This window comes from Rutilus rutilus (genome assembly GCF_951802725.1).
Source record: "Rutilus rutilus genome assembly, chromosome: 12".
NCBI lineage: Eukaryota > Metazoa > Chordata > Actinopteri > Cypriniformes > Leuciscidae > Rutilus > Rutilus rutilus.
In genome coordinates this window covers 8,482,718-8,503,774 of record NC_140217.1, presented here as the reverse complement: position 1 = coordinate 8,503,774, position 21,057 = coordinate 8,482,718, and the positions used below count along the sequence as shown (strand labels likewise).

At 42.2% G+C, this 21,057-nt stretch overlaps 1 protein-coding gene across 2 annotated transcripts in view; it reads left to right on the top strand.

Annotated features, from left to right (window-relative positions):
* Positions 1–3,079: 3,079 nt before the first annotated feature.
* Positions 3,080–21,057, top strand: part of b3galt1a (UDP-Gal:betaGlcNAc beta 1,3-galactosyltransferase, polypeptide 1a) — a 31,649-nt gene continuing 13,671 nt past the window's right edge. Inside the window, exons 1-2 of one of the 2 annotated variants that reach the window (XM_084426436.1) lie at positions 3,080–3,182; positions 4,615–4,642. The gene's annotated coding sequence lies outside the window, so the exon portion shown is untranslated. The remainder of the gene's footprint in view (positions 3,183–4,614; positions 4,643–21,057) is intronic. The other variant, XM_084426437.1, reaches the window with a different exon arrangement.

Below are 21,057 nucleotides of genomic sequence, written 5' to 3'. Positions count from 1 at the left end.
TTTTCTGTATTATCTTTTGTTTCATCAGCATAATGTTCTGTATTTTTCATATGAAATATCCATGCATAGTCAAAGAACATTATCAGAAGTTCTTTTGTAAATGAGTCACCAATCCAAAAATAGTTAAGCAGTCATTAAAATTAAAAGCTGAAGCTAATTATTTTACAAGATAACGCTTTATAAATAAGCACTGCCCCCCCTTGGTTACTTTTGCAAAATCAGGCAAGCTTTAGAAGATTTCAGTGAATAGAGTGCATTAGTGCCCTCCAACTTTTTCAGCTGTGTTGATTTCTTCCATTCACTCCATTAATTTCCCATAAAGATTTTAAAAAAGTCTTCGTTGAAGCGTTTTAAGCCATGACTCAAGCCAACAAGCTACAATGTGAATCACAACAAACTTTGATTTGAAGCAAAAACCTGTCTACAGAGGTTTAAGGTTTGTTCCAAAAACGTTTTTGAAAATGGGACAGAAATACAAAGATACAAGACTGTGCATTTAACGGCTTTATTGAGGTAAAGAACTACAAAGCATAATCAAATTAAAAACAATGGCGAAAAATAAAACTACTCCTTTAAAAATGTAATTTGTTTTCATTTTTAATTTGTTTAAGTTTTTTTGCAAAATTAAAAAATATTTGTAAGTATTTTGAGAGAGTATGGAGACCGACTCGATTACGTCATTCGAGGCGCTTTATGGGAGTGGGCGGAGCTTAAGAGATTTTTTGGTGTTTTGCTTGTTTCGACTCTCTGATTGGTGAAATGTTCTGTACAGAATCATGGGTAATGTCGTTTTTGCCCACAAATTCCACTGTTAAACATGATTGTTTTAAAACTAAGTTGAAATAACACGATCTAACAGCTTCAACAGAATAAAATACTATCGAATAACAACCTTATAGCTCACAGTAAGGTTGTCTTTAAAGGTTAATAAGTTATTATAAAAAAATTTGTTTCCTATGGAGAAAATGACTGGAGTTTTTACTTCCGGAACCCGACTGTTACACTCTAGAGCGTGACATTACGCATTCACGTTTTAAAACCTGTGCAAATCAGAATGCAAAACAGAATTAAGGCAAATATCTCAGTCAATTGACAAAAGAAAAGCTTCATTCGAAGAACATTAGTATAACTGAATATACAGCAACATAACCACTGTGGTATTGTGAAATCTGTAGTTACTATCAACATAGTCTCGCGTAGCTAGACCTTCAGACTGACGGCAGAAGGTCTGGACTCCATAGCAGCTTTTATTGGCCAAGGACCACCCAAGAGGATGTTTGAACGACATGTAAAGAAACCAATCACAGTTCATTTTTGTTCAGTGTCATGTTTAGGGGCATTAAGATAAAGTCAATGTCCATAACAACCTGGCGTGCAATTCATTCGAGAACGTCTAGCAAGGTTACTGCAACAATTATGCTGTGAACTTCCCATACTTAAATACAGCATTTTGTTGATCCCGATAAGCGCTTATTACACACACGTCTCCGGTAATCCTGGAGAATTCAACCAATCAGATGATGACTCTGAAACTACTAAAGTGTAGTAGGCTACTACTATTTTGTGTTGCCATATACACCTGACGTTTAGTCAACGGTCTGTGGGCGTGACGTTTGAGGCTGAGACTTCTATGGGTGCTTCTCAATACTCAAAGTGATTGTACTTCCTCGTTTCCTCACTCCTCCGTCCTCCAGCCCCTGACCCGGAAACCGACTGAATTCAGCCATCTTAAAGGACATCTCAATTCTCTAATTGTACCGTGAGGAACGAGGGGTGAGGAAGCTTCCAGAGGAGCTATGAGAGAGGATGCACAGGTGTATCCTATAAGGAAGTCTTTCTTGTCGAGAAACCTGACGCACACATAGGGACGCACATATAAATTCTCCTCCCACTTCACATCTGTCACAATAATTTTTATTTATGCTTTACCTTTGCAGATTAAATAAACCATATATCACAGATATATAAACAGGGCATCTTGCTTTATCTTTATTATTTATTAATTTATTAAATAACCAAACCTTAACAACATATGGGCAGATCCTTTGAGCGCAGCTGATGAAGCTTTGAAGTGACGCTCGACTGATCAAGAATATTCCAATATACAAATAAGATTTCCTTTGACTCCTCCGTCCTCATTTTCTTTCCTTGCATCCTACAGGGGGTGGAGCTGAGACGTGAGGAAAGGAGAGGATGCACAAATAAAAAATGAGATGCACCCTATGACTACAATGACTTGAATCAATATGCTTCTTAAAGAGATAGTTCACCCAAAAATGAAAATTGTGTCAATATTTTCTCAAGTTGTTCCAAACCTGTATGAATGTATGAAAATTCCATATAAATTTGTTTTTCCATATGGCCACCAATTGTTTGATTACCCATATTCTTCAAAATGGCTTCTTTTGTGTTAAGCAAAGAAAAGAAATTCATACAGGTTTGGAACAACTTGAGGGTAAGTAAATGATGACACAATTTTATTTTGGGGTGAAATGTCCCTTTAAATGAAATTGCGTTATTTACCTCAAAGCAGCCAGGTGTCCACCGATGGCCATTTGGGAATGTAGACACTTAATCATATCTATAGTCTTTGAATCCACAGAATTCACTTCTTTTAAAGTAATAAAATACAACTTGTATCATTTATCCTTTGTATCCTTGTACATTAGAAAAGCACTTGTCTGGAAAAAATGGCGGCCGTAATAACGAATTGGTCAGGTTTTTAAAGCAGCTATGATTATTATCACTGTACTTCATATAGATAGATATCATTTTACATTTTTACAAATACGTGGATTAATATAGGCTACAGTCAAATAGTTAGAATTGTCATGTAACTTTAATGTATTAATTTGCTACATTAACTATCGTAAGTGGTATCTGGTAACTTAACAATGAAAGGTAAATTAATTCAGTAATTAGCCTTGCCAAAAGCAATCGTCATCTTCACCTGATGTCTTTGTAGAGAGAGGCTGCAGTAAGAAGTGAGGGTGTAGTACCGGTTGGCTGGCACTGGTTCGCCTCCTGCGGGCTGCTGATTGGACAGCGCTCTATAACCCTATGCAGCGCACCACCACCTCGCAACCATTCGACCGCTCGCTCGTTCACTAAACAGTCCATTCGCTTTGTGCCTTGCAGACAAATGGCTGGATTTCACCAAGGCAGATAATCTGACCGAAAAGGTAGGTTGCCTCGCATTGCCACGTTTTAGTTTACCGAGTGTGGCGAACTGCGTTTGTAGAGCGTCCTTTTCTTTAAGGTGAGAGGAGCAGCGCTACAATGATCATGTGATGTTATTTTTGTGGTTTTGGATGAAAGGAGCGATGCACAAAGCATTCTCTGCGTATATTTTGTGATCTGTTATCAAGAGACCAGCATACATCTATTTTCATTCGTAAATATTATAAAATTGTTATGTTGCTAATATATAAATCACTAGCATGCAGTCCAAAATAGACTATTATTATTATATATATATATAACCTATATATAGGGCCTAGTTGATATTCATTAGATTTGCACTTCCAACAAGGTCTGTTTAATCAATTTAGTATTTATTTAGTTATTAGTAGCCTAATTATATATATATATAGATACATATTTCTACTTATTTCTTTGCTACTTTCACTATCCCTCTAGTGACAGGTGACTGTTCTGTTGTCACTGGTAACTACTGCCAAATTATTTAGATAATTATTCACTATTTTGACAACTACTGACTAGTAGCCTAACTATTGCAGTTGTTGCTGATACCTGTTCCAGTTTTATTAGTAATTATTTATCAGGTGATACTAGTACTTCTTCTTTAGATTGGATCATTGGTTTGACTTGTTAAAGGTTTTTTAAAGGGTAATGGCATTGCCTTCTCATGAATAATAACCAAGGGGACCAATCACACATTTAAATCCAGTGTAAACTGTAAATCTAAAAACAAGTGCATCACATCTGTTAAATTCACCTAGCATTGATTTCAAACCTACAAAATAGTCTCTGAATTAAGATCTATTTTTCCCCATAAAATTAAAAATAACGTGCATTATCATAGAACTGTTGCAGTGATGATGTATTTTTATAGGCCAACCCAGAAGTCTGGTTCCCTCGACCAATTTAAAGGGTAATGGGTAAAGGGTAAGGATTTTTTTTCTTTGGCTTTTGGACAACAACAAAAAAATAAGCTCTAATTCTTGCACAGTTTGTTCATCATGATAATCTTCACAAATTAACAACTGTTATGAATTTTGAAGCCTAAATACAACATAGGCTATGAACGATCTACACCACGGTCGCATGACTTAAACGTCACCACCATTAGGCTTCCTACAACTTTTTCAGTCTCTTTTTAAAAACATTTTTCCTGAAAGTGTGTGATTCTAAACACAATACAGTACATAAACCATCGTATTCCATCAACATTGACATATGGTTTAACCCTGTGAAAAGTGTTTGCGTAGTTGATGAGGCTTTAAAAGTATAGTTCACCTTACTCAAAAATGAACATTCTGTCATCTTTTTTTTTTTTTTTTTTTTTTTACATTGGTTCAAAATTGGACCCCATTGGTTGTCATTGTATAGGCAAAAAAATATTTTCAAATGATCTTCTTTTGTGTTTCACAGAAGAAAGAAAGTTTGGAACGAGACGAGGGTGAGTAATATCTCTTTAAGTCTTTGGTGTAGATCCTAGGGCAAGGACAGCATGGGAAAGCAACAAATTGTCAATAGTATAATCAATATTGTGAAAACAGTTTTGTGTTCAAATTAGATCTACACCCCTGCCTGGAGGCCATTTACATTTCAGATGATGAGGTTTTTGTGTGACACTACGTACTTTATATGGAGCTTTTTGAAATGAGTGTTGCTATGCATCATATTGTGCAGTTTGAATGGAGGCCATCCTACAGATCTGACCTCTGTCAGTCTGTTACTTTTTGTTTAGTGTAGAGAGATTAGTTATTCACGAGGCTGTTGGCATGCTCTTAATACAGTCAGCTTTTCTTTTTCTTTTTTTACCATGATTTGGGTGGTTGACATGCTTTTGATTAAGTGCTTTTGGGGATTAATTCTGTTGAGCTATAGCAATTACACCCTCCTGCATAATCAAGAAACTTTTATGGATACTTTAAAGTTGTACTGTAGCTAATTTAAGTTTTCTCATCCCTGTAAGCTGGCATGACATGACATTCCAAAAGGTATCTGAGAGCGTGACTTTTACATTTTGGAATTTGGACTTTTACAGTAAATATTTAGGGCCCTTAATAATTTAGGCCCTGATATAGCACATCTGTCTGAGCACCTAATTTCTTTTTTGATTGCACATTTATAGCAAAATGATTTAGTTACATTCAAATTTTACTTTCAATACATCTACATCTGTCAGTGTGTTTTTACTTTTATAGTGATATTTCATAGTTATTGTGAAGTGAAAGGTATAAATTTCCATTCCTATGTATTTTCCCTGACTTTCTCTTGCTGATGAATAAGTTTACTGCAGAACTGGTAATATAATGTCATTGTATTAGTTGTGTGTGTGCGTGTGGTTTTGGTAAACCCTATGTTTTGGGGACCAAATGTTACCATGAGGATAGTAATACCAGAAATGTTTTGGTCCCCATGAGGAAAACGACTTCTAAATCATGTATTTTTTATTTTTATTTTTGAAAACATAAAAATACAGAAAGTTTTCTGTGATGGATAGGTTTAGGGGTAAGGTTATGGTTAGGGGACAGAATATACAGTTTGTACAGTATAAAAATCATTATGTCTACGGAAAGTCCTCATAAAACATGAAGGTGTGTGTGTGTGTGTGTGTGTGTGTGTGTTTGATTTCTTTCTAAGTAGAGCAGCTTCTCTCAGAGCTAAGGGAGAACAAACCCACTTGCATACCAATTACACTTTCTTGTTTAAGCATTTCTTATCCACATAAATATTGAAATAGTGGAGAGTATCTTATTTCTAAAGTGCAGTTGAAACAGTTCTGATGTATATCAAATAATTTATTAGAACCCAACAGGCTACCAATAATGTTAAATACATTCATCAGTATTGAGACAGAAAGTGCTTCTGACCATGAAACGTTTGTTGAACTCGTTGGTTCATTGCCTATGGACTACTTGCACAACTACTTCCAAGTTCTACCTAGTACATATCGGGAGTTTCCAATTAGAGCGTTCAGCGCACCCAGAGCATCAAATAACTAACTAAGACCAGAGAATGTCTAATAAGGGGAGAACTTCCACTCTCAGTAAACTTCCGGCTTCTGAACTGGTTGCAGTTCCACTCTGGTTCCATATGAGGGCGCTCACAGGACGAGTGCAGAATGAATGGAGGTCTATGGAGCTATACCCCTCAAAATCCACTTTTCTCAGGATATAATTTTTTTGTCTAGTAATTTGAATGTTGTATTCGAAAGGAGATGCAAAGAAATTACACATTTCTGGGTGTTAGATTTTTTAGAGTCAGTTATTTGCTTTAAAAAGTCTTTTAAAATGTCAATGACGTCATACACATCGTACGACCAGAGATACTGCTTTACGGCAATCCTTCAGTCACTTTGGTGCTTTCGCGCTCTGCACTTTCTTTTCTCTCGAGGCGTCGACAACACAGCTGACACAGGTAAAAACAAAAACTTGGGCGAAAAAGTCTGCCTTAACATTCTGGTCCCGCTTCGGATGCCACGATGCCATCAAGCGATATCTCTGGTCGTAATCAGTCCTTCACTGACCAATCAGCGTTCATTAGCAGAATGCTAGCGTGTTATGGGCAACAACATCTCAACCTGTAAGAAATCGAAAGGACATAAGTACTCGTTCATTCTACTTTCGACCTATAACCCATGTTGAACTTGCAAAACCTACAATCGAATCTGAGATTTCTAGGGCTGCAACAACTAATCGATAAAATCGATAATAATCGATTATATATATATCAACGAATGGCATTGTCGATTAGTTGGTCTGCTCACGTCACGGGGAGCGTTACTGATGACGTCACTTTCATGACAACGCAGTCACGCGAAATGGCAGAGAGTAATCGGAGAGAAACATCAGCACGGCAAGCAAAAACTGTATTCTCATTATTATGAAGATGTGAAAATGGTATAGTCTAGTTTAATTCAATGCTACTGTGTAAACAGCTTTGTTTACTAACTTCGGGACAGTCACACTAGATCTATTTTGTATCGAGCATCAGGTTGCGCAATCAGTTCGCTCGCAACATGAGTGATGGATTAAAATAGCGCTACCGCAGAAATAGGTTAAATTAAATGGTGTTTACAAAGTGAAGCACTAAATATAAAGGCAGTTAATAACAGCAGCAGTAAAATATTGTTTTTTAGTCACTGTAGTCAGTGGTTTTCAGCGAATGCTTGTGCAGTAATACATAATGTTTTCTGTACTTTTAATCAAGCCTGTTGTCAGCTGCGTACCTCCATTCCGCTCTCTTTTTATAGCATTTGTCTACTATGTAAGGGATAATCCCGCTTATTACATGGCTACCCACCAAATAAATCAATAATTTTACACAAAATATTGATTTAAAAAGGAGTTTCTTGATTTAAAAATGATTGTATTGCTTCCGCTAAAGAAAATAGTCCGTTCCGTCTCTACGGTTAGAATCCTGTGTCCATAGCAACGCTCTGTTTTTCTGGTGTGTTATACTTCGCAGCGGTCTGTTATCAAGAAATAACAGATCGCATTCTACATTGGAATTCAAAATCTGCTGCTTAATATCTTATTACAAACATGTTTGTGTCCTAATTTCATAATGTGAAGTTTATATGAGCAGCGCAACTCAATATTTAGTTTTGTTTATTTATATTTTGGATATTTAAAGAAGTTTTACTGTTTAAAAACTGGACAAACTTTTGTGTTTGGGGTTTAAAATGTAAAAATGTTAAAAAAAATGCACTTTTTAAAGTACACTTTTACACATAAATACCCTGATTTAGGGTTTTATTTAGTTATAAACAAAAATCAAATTGAATAAAAAAAAACACCTATCCGATTAATCGATTAATCGAAAAAATAATCGTCCGATTAATCGATTATCAAAATAATCGTTAGTTGCAGCCCTAGAGATTTCTCAACGGCAATCGGGTGAAAGAGACAAATTTAGCCGTCTAGCCCCATAGACTCCCATTCATTTTGCACTCATGGGCGATCGCCCCCAGTGGAACTCTGGTGGAACTACAACCAAAATTCGGTACAATAGGACTTAATAGGGAGTGGCCAGGCGTAGACAGGCTCTGCTAAGACCAAACTTATTTAAAAAAACGAACACTTAAACTTAAATCAGCGTGATAAAAGCTCCCTAAAATGACAGAAAACATCTTTGAAAAAAATATATTTTAAGTCTAATTTGATTGTTTAGTTTCCATCGCGTCCATTAGACTTCATGGGGAGTCGGGCTTTATGACCTATACTGGGACCAGCCACCGGGGGGGCGATCGAGCCGCTTTGGCTTTACTTTTCAGCACTTGTGCGGCAGGCTTGGTTTAGACGAACACTGAAGCTGTTGGGAAATAATGACGTATTTCTAACAGCCGCAGCTTTCTCAGATCGGCTTGGTTTGGATTAAAACTTCATGTTATGATGAGTTTGGAAAATTCGTCCCACAGTAAACATCAGAATATACCTTCTCCTGTCTATAAAAATTTCTACATTTTTAAATCTTATTGCGGACACTCATTTTAGGTGGCGTTTGTTCAACTCAATGACCACATGTTGAAAGTAAACATAACCGGACACAAGTGAGATGTACTATTTCCAAACGGAAGTGCGTCACGAAGCTCAGTGCGCGTGGTCCAATATTGATTTACATTTTTTTTTTTTACATGAGCTCTGCTAAATGTAAATGTAGGATTTGAACTAATTGACTTTATAGGGCTAATGTGTTCATTTCCATTTTTTATTCTCTGAGGTCATTGTATATTATTTACAAACAATATGCTAGTAAACAATCACACAACGCACCAGGGGCCTGTACCATGATGGTAGTTGAACAAACTCAGGGTTACAGGATTAGTTTTGAATTGACAAAACCAAACCAATCCAACCAGGCTTTGTTGGTACTATGATGCTGATCATCAACTTTCTCTGTCAACTCAGGCTTTGATCCTGAGTTTAGGAGTTTAGGTGTGACATCAGTAGCGAACAGCCAATCACATGCTGAGAAAGAGTGAAACTGAGATTCATTTCTCGCGAGAGAAGCAGCGCGATTCATTACAGAATATTACGAGATTGAAAAATATAAAGAATTTAAACAAATTTGCACAGCAAGAAGAAAATAGCTGTCTATGAAACAGGACAACTAAAATAAAAAGTCTTGCTATATCAGTGCAAGTAAAAGTTGTGAAGTTAGTTTTGATAAAGTTGATAAAGGTATTTGATAAAGGTAGAGAAAATTTAACATTTAAGCTCACATGTAGTCATTTTATAGCTTTATTTATTGATTCTAAAGCATATTTATATTACCTTTACATATTTATTCAATTAAACTGTGCGTAATAATAATTGATCAACTAAAATTGTACATGTGTGATCAATTAAGGGTACAATAATTACATAAATAATATCTAAATCATACAAAATTATTATTCTAAATAAGCATTACTAAAAGCGATTTTGCCTTTAAAAATCATTTGCTGTGTAGTGATCTTTAATTTGGAGTGGAAACAGGTGGAGTGACTATCGCATCAGACATGTGTCACTTTGCTCACAGCTGATTGGTCCAATTTCAGTTTGCAACCTCTTAAGGCCTCATTATACTTCTGCGTCGGACCTACGCCGGAGCCTATACGCCGTAGGCAACGTGTTGGTTTTAATTTATACTTCTGTGTCGTTGTCCGCGCTGACGCGCACCTAGGGAGCGTGTGAAACCCCGAGGGAGGGGTTCTGGCAGACCAATCACAGCGCTTGTGTCCGCGTAGAATTGACGCGTTGTTACATTTTTGGAGAGGTGCACGTCAGGGTACGCCGTAGGGTACGCGCGCTACACACAGCCTACGACGTAGCTACGGCGGCAGTTCGACGCAGAAGCATAAAACAGGCTTTACCTGGAACATAACCTGCCCCGGACCAGGTTAGCCGTGGAGCGCAAGTTACTATGGTGATGAACACTGCTAAAAGCCAAACCACTTTCATGGTGCCTAAAACCTAGGGTTGGCGCAAACTAAACTGAAACGTGTCGGGCTAGCCACCTAAACCGGCTTCAAGGTATAGGCCAGTGCATTATTCACTTTGTATTTTAATAAGTCCCCCTTTTTAAACCTGGTAACTATGTAAATATGAAATTATGTCCCTTGGAACGTGGCCAAATCAATTCAAATTCCAACTCTGAATAATCCTGAGCTGGTTTGATTTGGAACATGCATTTTTAGATTTTTTAGAGAGTATGTAATTACTATATATAATTTAATTTTATATACAGTACCAGTCAAAAGTTTGGAAACATTACTATTTTTAATGTTTTTGAAAGAATTCTCTTATGCTCATCAAGCCTGCAGTTAAAAAAAAAAAAAAACAGTAATATTATGAAATATTATTACAATTTAAAATAATGGTTCTCTTTTTTAATATACTTTAAAATGTAATTTATTTTTGTGATGCAAAGCTGAATTTTCATCAGCAAGTACTCCAGTCTTTGGTGTCTTATGATCCTTCAGAAATCATTCTAATATGCTGATTTATGATCAATGTTGGAAACAGTTGTGCTGCTTAATATTTTTTTTATAACCTGAGATACTTTTTTCAGGATTATTTGATGAATAAAAAGTTAAAAAGAACGTCTCGGTTACGTATGTAACCCTCGTTCCCTGAGTAGGGAACGGAGACGTTACGTCGGATGACGACGAATGGGGTTTCGCTTAGAAATCCTATCATCTTCGAGTATTAAAACACGAGCCAATGGCAATGAAATGCCATGGGTCTGCGGAATTTGCATAGCGTAACTCCGCCCCACGCAGGGGGTATATAAGGAAGTGCGCGAGCAACATGCAGACTATGTCTTCGCTGAGGAGCCGAGACTGAACTCAGGCGTTCCAGCGGTACAGCGGAAGTGGCAGGGAGACGTAACGTCTCCGTTCCCTACTCAGGGAACGAGGGTTACATACGTAACCGAGACGTTCCCTTTCGTTGTCACTCCGAGTTACGTCGGATGACGACGAATGGGGTTCCCGTAAAATCACGCCACCTCTCGACTGTCTACCAGTGCCCTGCGTAAGTCTGATCTCCCTGTCGTGAAACTAGCACGGACGAAGGAGTCCTACTTAACACAGGAATACCAAGGTACACTGGGAAGCATATCCAGTGGAAATATGCAATCATGCCCAACCCGAAGGGGGGGACTTGGAATACACATATGACCCCGAAGGGCTGCATACGGAGTAACACTGGGGTGTCCAGCCGCAGGTGGAATATTTCAACCCCAGGGGTGGCAAGGTGGCTTGCCAAGGGAAAGACACATGCTCAAGGAGGCTTACAGTGGAAATACACATGTGGGGGTCACCGAAGGGAACCATGCACATGGAGGCACCTAGCCAAGCGCGAAAGCTGCCCGTGGCATAACTCTGGCGCTGACGTCGTCAGTGCTGGAGGAGACTCAGGGCTTATGAGGCTCACCTGAGGAGAATATCGCACGTATCCCGTCCGTGGAGAGGAATGGCGAGCAAGCGAAGACACCTGAGCAGAATCTAGTACCGGCTAGTTGAAGCGAGTACATGAGAAGAAACTGGCTCTACTCGGAGATTGTAAAATCTCGCAAACGTGTTAGGTGTCGCCCAGCCTGCAGCTCTGCAGATGTCTGTTAGCGAGGCGCCATGCGCTAGAGCCCAAGAGGAGGCCACCTCCGAGTGGAGTGGGCCGTCACACCAAGGGGGCACGGTCGACCTTGCTGCTGGTATGCCAAAGCAATGGCGTCCACTATCCAGTGAGACAACCTTTGTTTGGAGAGAGCCTTTCCCTTCAGCTTCCCACCATAACAGACAAAGAGCTGGTCTGAGGTCCTGAAACACTGCGTTCTGTCTACGTAAGCACGAAGGGCGCGTACTGGACAGAGCAGTGCCAAGGCTGGGTCTGCCTCCTCCAAGGGCAGCGCTTGCAGGTTCACTACCTGATCTCGAAAGGGTGTGGTAGGAACCTTGGGCACATATCCAAGCCGGGGTCTCAGGATCACGTGAGAGTTAGCCGGCCCGAATTCCAGGCACGCTTCGTCAACCGAAAATGCCTGCAGGTCCCCTACCCTCTTGATGGAGGCCAATGCAACCAGGAGCGCTGTCTTCATAGACAGGAACTTAAGCTCCACGGATTGCAAAGGCTCAAATGGAGCGCTCTGCAGGGCAGTTAGAACCACTGAGAGGTCCCAAGAGGGTACGAGGGGAGGACGAGAAGGATTTAGTCTCCTCGCTCCCCTCAGGAACCTGATGATCAGGTCATGCTTCCCCAGAGACTTACCTTCAACTGCATCGTGATGTGCGGCAATGGCGGCAACATACACTTTCAGGGTGGAGGGAGACAGCCTTCGCTCCAACCCTTCTTGCAGGAAGGAAAGCACGACACTGATCGGGCATTTCGTGGGTTCTTGCTGTTTGGAAGAACACCAGTTGACGAAGAGGTTCCACTTCAACGCATAGGCATGTCTCGTGGACGATGCTCTAGCGGAAGTGATGGTAGCCACCACCGCTGGTGGTAGGGTACTCAAACCTACCTCGTCCCGTCCAGAAGCCACACGTGGAGGTTCCAAAGACCGGGACGAGGGTGCCAAAGGGTGCCCCGTCCCTGAGAAAGGAGGTCCTTCCTCAGAGGAATTGGCCAGGGAGGTGCTGTCGCAAGGAGTACGAGTTCTGAGAACCAGGTGTGGCTGGGCCAGTATGGGGCAACCAATATAACCTGCTCCTTGTCCTCCCTGATCTTGCGCAGGGTCCGCGCAAGAAGGCTCACTGGGGGAAACGCATACTTGCGTAGGCCCCTCGGCCAGCTGTGCGCCAGTGCATCCGTGCCGAGCGTGCCCTCGGTCAGGGAATAAAACAGGTCGCAGTGGGACGAGTCGTGGGAGGCAAACAGGTCTACCTGTGCGTCGCCGAACTGATCCCAAATCAGCTGAACCGTCCGGGGATGGAGTCGCCATTCTCCAGCGAGAGGCTGAACTCGAGACAGCTCGTCGGCCGCCTGGTTCAGGTGTCCCGGGATATAAATGGCTCGAAGCGACCTCAGATGCTTCTGACTCCATATAAGGAGGTGGCGGGCGAGTTGCGACATACGGCGGGAGCGTAGACCACCCTGATGGTTGATGTACGCTACTGTTGCGGTATTGTCTGATCGGACTAGTACGTGCTGACCCCTGAGCAACGCATGGAAGCGGTGCAGGGCGAGACGTACAGCCAGCAACTCGAGGCAATTGACATGCCAAAGGCGCTGGGGTCCTGTCCAGGAGCCCGCGGCAGCATGACCATTGCACATGGCGCCCCAGCCCGTGGTGGAGGCATCTGTTGTAACAACAACATGCCGGGAAACTCGTTCCAGGGGCACTCCGGCCCGTAGAAAGCTGAGGTTCGTCCACGGGGTGAAGGTCTGACGGCAGGACGGAGTCACTGGGACCCGGAGCTTGCCGTGTTGCCATGCCCACCTCGGGACTCGATCGCGAAGCCAAAGCTGAAGCGGTCTCATATGAAGCAATCCGAGCGGCGTTACTGCGGCTGCGGATGCCATATGCCCCAGGAGCCTCTGAAAAAGTTTCAGTGGGACCGCACTCTTGCCCTCGAACTGGCGAAGACAAGTCAGCAGTGACTGCGCGCGCTCGCTCGTAAGCTGCGCGCACATGGCGACCGAGTCGATTTCCATACCGAGAAAAGAGATCCTCTGCACTGGGCAGAGTTTGCTCTTCTCCCAGTTGACCCGAAGGCCCAGACGAGCTAGGTGCCGGAGCACAAGATCCCTGTGTTCGCAAACCTGGACTCGAGAGTGAGCTAGGATCAGCCAGTCGTCGAGATAGTTCAGGATGCGAACCCCGTGTTCCCGGAGGGGAACAAGGGCTGCCTCGACGACCTTCGTAAAGACGCGAGGAGACAGGGCTAGCCCGAAAGGGAGAACCGCGTACTGGTATGCCCGCCCCTCGAAAGCAAACCGTAGAAACGGTCTGTGTCGAGGTAAAATGGAGACATGGAAGTAGGCGTCCTTCAGGTCGATCGCTGCAAACCAATCCTGTGGCCGCACACACTCGAAAATGCGTTTGGCCGTGAGCATCTTGAACGGCAGCCTGTGAAGGGAGCGGTTCAGGACGCGCAGGTCCAGGATCGGTCGTAACCCACCCGATTTCTTCGGAACAATGAAGTAAGGGCTGTAGAAGCCGGACCTCATTTCGGCTGGAGGGACAATCTCGATCGCACCCTTCGCCAGTAGGGTGGCGACCTCCGCTCTCATGACAGGGGCATTGCCACCGACCATAGTGAAGCGGACTCCTCTGTAGCGGGGAGGAGATCGCGCGAACTGAATCGCGTAGCCGAGCCTGATGGTTCTCGCGACCCAGCGGGACAGTCTGGGAAGCTCTAGCCAGGCTTCCAGAAAGTGCACCAGCGGGGTCATACGAACCACAGACGTTCCGTCGGGGGTGCAGCGAAGCGGAATGACCGGCCCAGACGTGGGTGGCATAGCGGCCCGGTGCGGGGGCACGGTCATTATCCGCGTCCTGCCAGAGGAGGCCAGGGGAGGACCAGCGTCCCACGGGGGCGTGCTCTGGCAGGGGTCTGGCGACAGAGGGGGATGAGAGGAGCGTGGCCCGTGGGCGGCGCGTGCTGTCATCCATAGCCTCTTGGGGCTCAGAGAAAGAGCATCAGTTCTTTTGTAGAGATTCTGCCCCGACCCTCCAGCGGGGGAAGGAGTGGTCCTGCTACCAGCTCCTGAAGAACTGAGCCCTAACTCCAAGCTGCCTGTCTCAGGTTTGTGCTGCTCAGCCAGGTGTTAGCCGGCTAAGGGGCAGAGACAGGCGGTGCCAGCCTCCAGCGACCTCCTTGTGCTCAGGCCAGTGAAGGCTCGAGGGGAGGAGTCGCAAGGAGGCGGCGTCGGCGGAAAGCAGACTAAGCAGACCACACCGACGGATGACCGTCAGTGCAGAAGCCTCAGTCCGCTTCTGGATTGATCGAAGACTGTTGGGCGCAGTCTTCAACCAGCCCACCGACCAGGCTGCCCGCCTCAAGGTGCTGCTTAGGCTGCCGTGGCAGTCTAAGGGGCGGAGACGGGCAGCGCCGCCCTCCTGCGGCTTCCTCCTGCTCAGGTCCATTTTTTGCAGGCCCGAGGGGAGCAGCCGCATGGAGGGGGGCTTGGCGGGAAGCAGACTGAGGAGGCCGCACGGATGGATGACCATCGGTGCCGGACCCGAGTCTGCTTCAGGTGGTCGAAGCCACACCGCCAAAGAGCCCAGCCCGGGACATGGGGAATTTGAGAAAATTCATTCTCAGACCGCCCCACATCAACCTGGCTAAACCCATGTCTGGACCACATTAGTGGGCATCACCTGACCCAGGATCACGCAGGTACCGATGTCGCCTGAGCGAGGTCAGTAGTGTGCGTGGCGGAACAACCAGGCCTGGCATGGGAGGCATAGCGTCCCAGGATGGGGGCGTGGTTAGAGTTTCCGCGTTCTGTCAGGGTTGGCCAGGGAAGGACTAGCGTTCCACTGCGGCCGGTTCGACAGAACTCCCGGGACAGCACTGCATCGAAGGCGCAGGCGACACACAGCACTGCATGACCGTGCCACTATAGTGACAGGGAGCATACAGACCATGATCGCCGTGCGATCGAAAGCAGCGAAGGCGGAGGACACCCGCGGGCCGCGAAAGTCACGTGGAGTCTCGCGCAGCGCAGGCGTCCTGATGCACGTCCGGGAGAAGCTTACAGCGCTCGGGGGGAGGGCGGGGCCACTCCAGCCGATGCTTTCAGCTGCCCGGGAAAGCATGGCTGACAGCTCTGGATCGGTCCCGGCAACGATGGCACTCCCGTGGGAGGCAACGCAGTCGAAACTTCATTTCCAGAGGAATCAAGCCCGCCTTGTGATGCTGTGAGTGCATGGTCTGCGATGTGGAGGGGGGTGTGGCCCGAGGAATTGAATCGTCGGTTGTTGTGCCACACCAACCCTCAGATCACCCTGGCCACCAGCCAAAGTATCCCTTCACGAGGAAGAGATAAATTGGGGTGTGGCAGAGGGGACTCTACTCACATGGAGATCATTGAGTCTCGATCTATAAACATCGCGATGGTCATGTTCCCGCAATGAAAACATGACTCATCAACGAGCGCTGCCAAGCGTGATAAAGCCCAACACGCAAAACAGCGCTCGCGACCGTTAGGCAGATGACTGACGCACACACATCCAGAAAATACACGGGCGAACCGTCTTGAAAAAGACGTGCCGCGTGCAGCTCTTTTTAGAGAGTGGAAAAGCTCAGCAGAGTGCTGAAGCACCCAGGGAGAAACACACTCACTGTCGGCAGATTACTGCACAAATCAGCAGCAGGAAATGCGATCTCGCTGGAAGCGCCGTCACACCAACACACTGAAGAGCCGCTCGTCTCGAAGAGATTTGAGATGACACTCAAAAGGCTTGTGGAGTGAAGTACTGAACTTGGCTCCGAAGCGAAAACATAGTCTGCATGTTGCTCGCGCACTTCCTTATATACCCCCTGCGTGGGGCGGAGTTACGCTATGCAAATTCCGCAGACCCATGGCATTTCATTGCCATTGGCTCGTGTTTTAATACTCGAAGATGATAGGATTTCTAAGCGAAACCCCATTCGTCGTCATCCGACGTAACTCGGAGTGACAACGAAAGGGAACTGTATTTATTTAGAATAGAAATCTTTTGTAACAATATACACTACCGTTCAAAAGTTTGGGAACAATAACTATTTTTTTTTAAAGAAATTAGTACTTTAATTCAACAAGGATGCGTTAAATTGATAAAAGGTGATGGTAACGATTTATATTGTTAGAAATGTTTTTATTTTGAATAAATGCTGTTTTTATGAATAAATGCTGTTAACGTTTTACTCATCAATGAATCCTGAAAAAAGTATTCCAAAAAAATATATTAAACAGCACAACTGTTTCCATCATTGATAATAACTGAGTATCAAATTATCATATTAGAATGATTTCTGAAGGATCATAAGACACCAAAGACTGGAGTACTTGCTGATGAAAATTCATCTTTGCATCACAAAAATAAATTACATTTTAAAATATATTAAAAAAGAGAACCATTATTTTAAATTGTAATAATATTTCATAATATTACTGTTTTTTTTTTTTGTTTGTTTGTTTTTTTTTAACTGCAGGCTTGATGAGCATAAGAGACTTCTTTCAAAAACATTAAAAATGTTTTTGCTGTTTGTTTATTTTGAATTGACAATATGAGTGAGTGGGGGGAAAAAACATGTCAGCCATTGCTGTTGAAGCCAGTGCCAGGAAGGATACATACACACTGCCTCAAGATTTATTATTAGTGAGAGAATCCGTTTCCAGCATCTGTTTATTGATCAGTAAATCACAGAAAGCCTTACGTTAGCAAACACAATTATACACATGACAAATATGCAGCCATTGAACCGAGAAATATGGTTTAGTCTCTGGCAGACATTATTTACTTTCATTCATAACAGACAGAGTCAGTCAGACAGAGAGAGATAAGAGACCAAGACAACATTGCCTGTTTTTATTTTTTTTATAATAATAATAAAAAATATATAAAAAAAATAAAAGAAAGATTTGCCAGTGGTTCAAATTTTATTTGTTTTAAGATTATAATATGATTAGATATTTTTACTGAAAACAAACCAAAAAAATACTGATAACTTTTTTGCAGTGCATTTAGTACAGCTTAATATAGTGGTAGCAGTAATGGTCAGTGGAAGCTGACTCAATATGTGAATCAAATTATGTCTGCTAGAGTCTAAAACATAATCCCCATCCATCAGTATTCAGCTGCCTGTCTAATTTGCCAATAATATGAAGTGTCTGAATGTAAATGTCCAGTTTGTATTTTGCATTTATCATCGGTAATGCTGCTATGACCCAAAACATATCCAGGCGTATTATTAGCTACTAGGTAAGAAAACAAAATATATCTTTCTTCAGTATCTCTCTCCTTCTCCCAAAATTGAAAATTTGGTAATCATTTATTCACTCTCATCATGTCATTCCAACCACCTATGGCTCTTTCTGCCATGGAACACAAAGGAAAGTATTTGACAAATATCCTGGATACTTTTCTATACAATGAAACTAAAGAAATTGGAAAATTGTGTGATTGTGCTCCTGTCAGGTCTGTTATGGTTGTTGGTTCACTGTCATGTTTTCATGTCTTTTATTTTGAAGTTTTCTCATGCATTGTCATGTTTCTTGTCATGTCATATGATCAGGGGTCTCATTTATAAAACTGTGCGTAGGAACCTTACTAAAAGTGTACGTGCGCCCGAAAGCCAAAAATGGCGTACGCAAAAAAATATTCAGATTTATAAAACCGTTCGTACGCCAGAACCTGCGCAGAATTCACTTTATAAATCCCAGTCAGCGGAAGATTGTGCGCACATGCGTCTCCTCCCCGAAATAACCATATATGGAGCTTACAACGCCTAGTTTTACTATGCATATCCTCATCTGCATATCATTTGCATATGATTATTCATCCACGTGATAACGTTTGACGGTACAAGACACATTACATTAATAAAAATTAGGCAAAAGTAGTTGCCTATCCTTGCCTTGTTTTTGAATACATAAATCAAATAGTGTAAAATACATTTCAGAGAAAGTTTTTTCTCAATCTTTGATAGGCCTTGGGCATTATTTGCACGAAACTATTTTCTCAGACAGTCTGGTATTATCATGATAAGCAGTTATCTCTGTGGTTAAAACATTAAAACACAGCATGCCAGAGGAAAAGTGTTCAAAAACACTGCATCCACAACAAATATTTCTATTGACTGAATTTGAATATAAAAATGTTGTAACTTCTCAGTAATGATTTCATGTTTAAGTGCTTAACTCCATTAATTTGAATGGCATATTTAATCTAAATGTTTATGTCAGAAGTAAAACATAGTTTAAATCAATATTTTATTTATTTAAACTGTTATTTGCGTCAGTTTCACTAAACGGCCCAACACGCTCGCTGGCGCGGACATTTAAGAAGGGATGGATATTTGCTTCAAGTGACAGGCTTGGTGAGTGAAATTATATTTGTATTATCTTTCTGTATATGTTAAATTTTCTTTAGATTTTCTGTCTAAAAGTGACCAAAAAGACACTTAACTCCAGCTCACCATCGGTGTCGCCAATTCCCTTTGTCTCCAGAATGTGCGTACGCACGGCTCAAAGTTTGCTTAAAGGTGCGCACATTCTCCCGTCAAGTTTGTTTTTTATAGATCACAACCTTTGCGTGAAAACTGGCGTACGTACGTTTCCAGCCCCGTTTTTGTGCGTACGCACGCTTTATAAATGAGACCCCAGGTCATGTGCTTCTTTTGCTCTCGGTGTGTTCGACTACTTGACTGAATAACTTTTTTAAGCTTTAATAAGAATACATTTATATTTAATTTATATAGTGAAGACTATACAATATATTAGTTTTTTTCTGTACTGATGCTAACTGCATGTTAAATAAGCCTATTGTACTTGAAAAACTTAATTTAATTCATATTTTTGTTATATTGTATTTGTCCTATTGGTTTTAATTTGCTTCTTTTTTCTTATTTTTAATAACAGAAATGAGAAAAAATAACACAAAATGAGTATTTGTTCTTATCGCCCACCCCTACTTACAGGTGTATCTTGTCATTGGTCTTTGTGTATATATAGCCCTCATGTTCCCATTGTCTAGCTTTGCTTTGTGTTACCGCTGCTGGTGAATTTGTGTCCGGTTCATGCTCAAGTCAAGTATTTATTGTTGTATTTGTTCATGTTTTGTCATGCACATGGGTTCGGACTACTCGCCTCCCTTGGACTTATGTGACCACTCCAAAAGGACAAAAAAAAAGCAGTAACAGCCATACCATAAAAGTAGGCCATATTATATAATATTCACTGCATATGATATCCCACAGTCCTTTGTATGCAGTTTGTTGTGTAACTAATTAGCTCAAAGAGGAAATATGAATTTCCTAAATTACTATTGCAATTAATCAGATCGTCCAGCTAACACTTTTGATTATTCATTAATTTTAAGAAAAGGGTATTTTCATGGCCACAGAAAAATGATTCTTTCTTATCATGTACAGCGCTTAGAGGATGTAACAAGACCAGAATCGTTAAATTGACTTTGCGGCAAGCAGAGAATCAGAACCAAATATGTGTTGTGCACAAGTTTTATTAACTAAATCACAAACACAACTAATCTAAAACAGAAACAGGGAATGATGCTATAGAAAAGATTCATCCAACCATGAAAAGAACCATCAACCATTTAGTCGGTTAATTGTACGAGACTTGCATTGCCGTTGCAGTTAAAGGTGCATTGCGCAAGTCTCTGAGTTTTTGCAGAACTATGCCCCCTTCTGGCGACACGCGAAACTGCAACCAGAGTTGTGCACGCGGTTACATGGAGTTTGCGTTGGGGTTTGGGATGAACTAGAAGCCGGTCTCTTTGAATCCATCTTCTACTTTTGCAAAAGTCGCTTGAGTTGTCTTCGCTGATGCGGATAATGGCGGCGAATACACAAACCTGCCAGACATAGCCAGGTGAGCGTGAACGCGCATGACGTCACGCCCAGTCGATTCCGACCCGAATCCCTCTTATTTATTTTACTGTACAGGATTATAGAGGCAATCGCAGTGATCATAGAAGGGCTCATTCAGCCCATCAGGCAATTGTTTAAGCATGTATGGGTTAGAAAAACGGGTATTTTTAACATGAAATGTTGCGCAATGCACCTTTAAAGCAGTTTAGTTTAAATCAAGTTCCTGATTTAATTTAATTCAGTGAGTCGATGGCATTGAAGTTGCAATCGATCTCTTCTGCGTTGAATGAATGAAGAAGATATGATGAACTTGCACGGTTAGTTCGACTCTGTCATGGTCG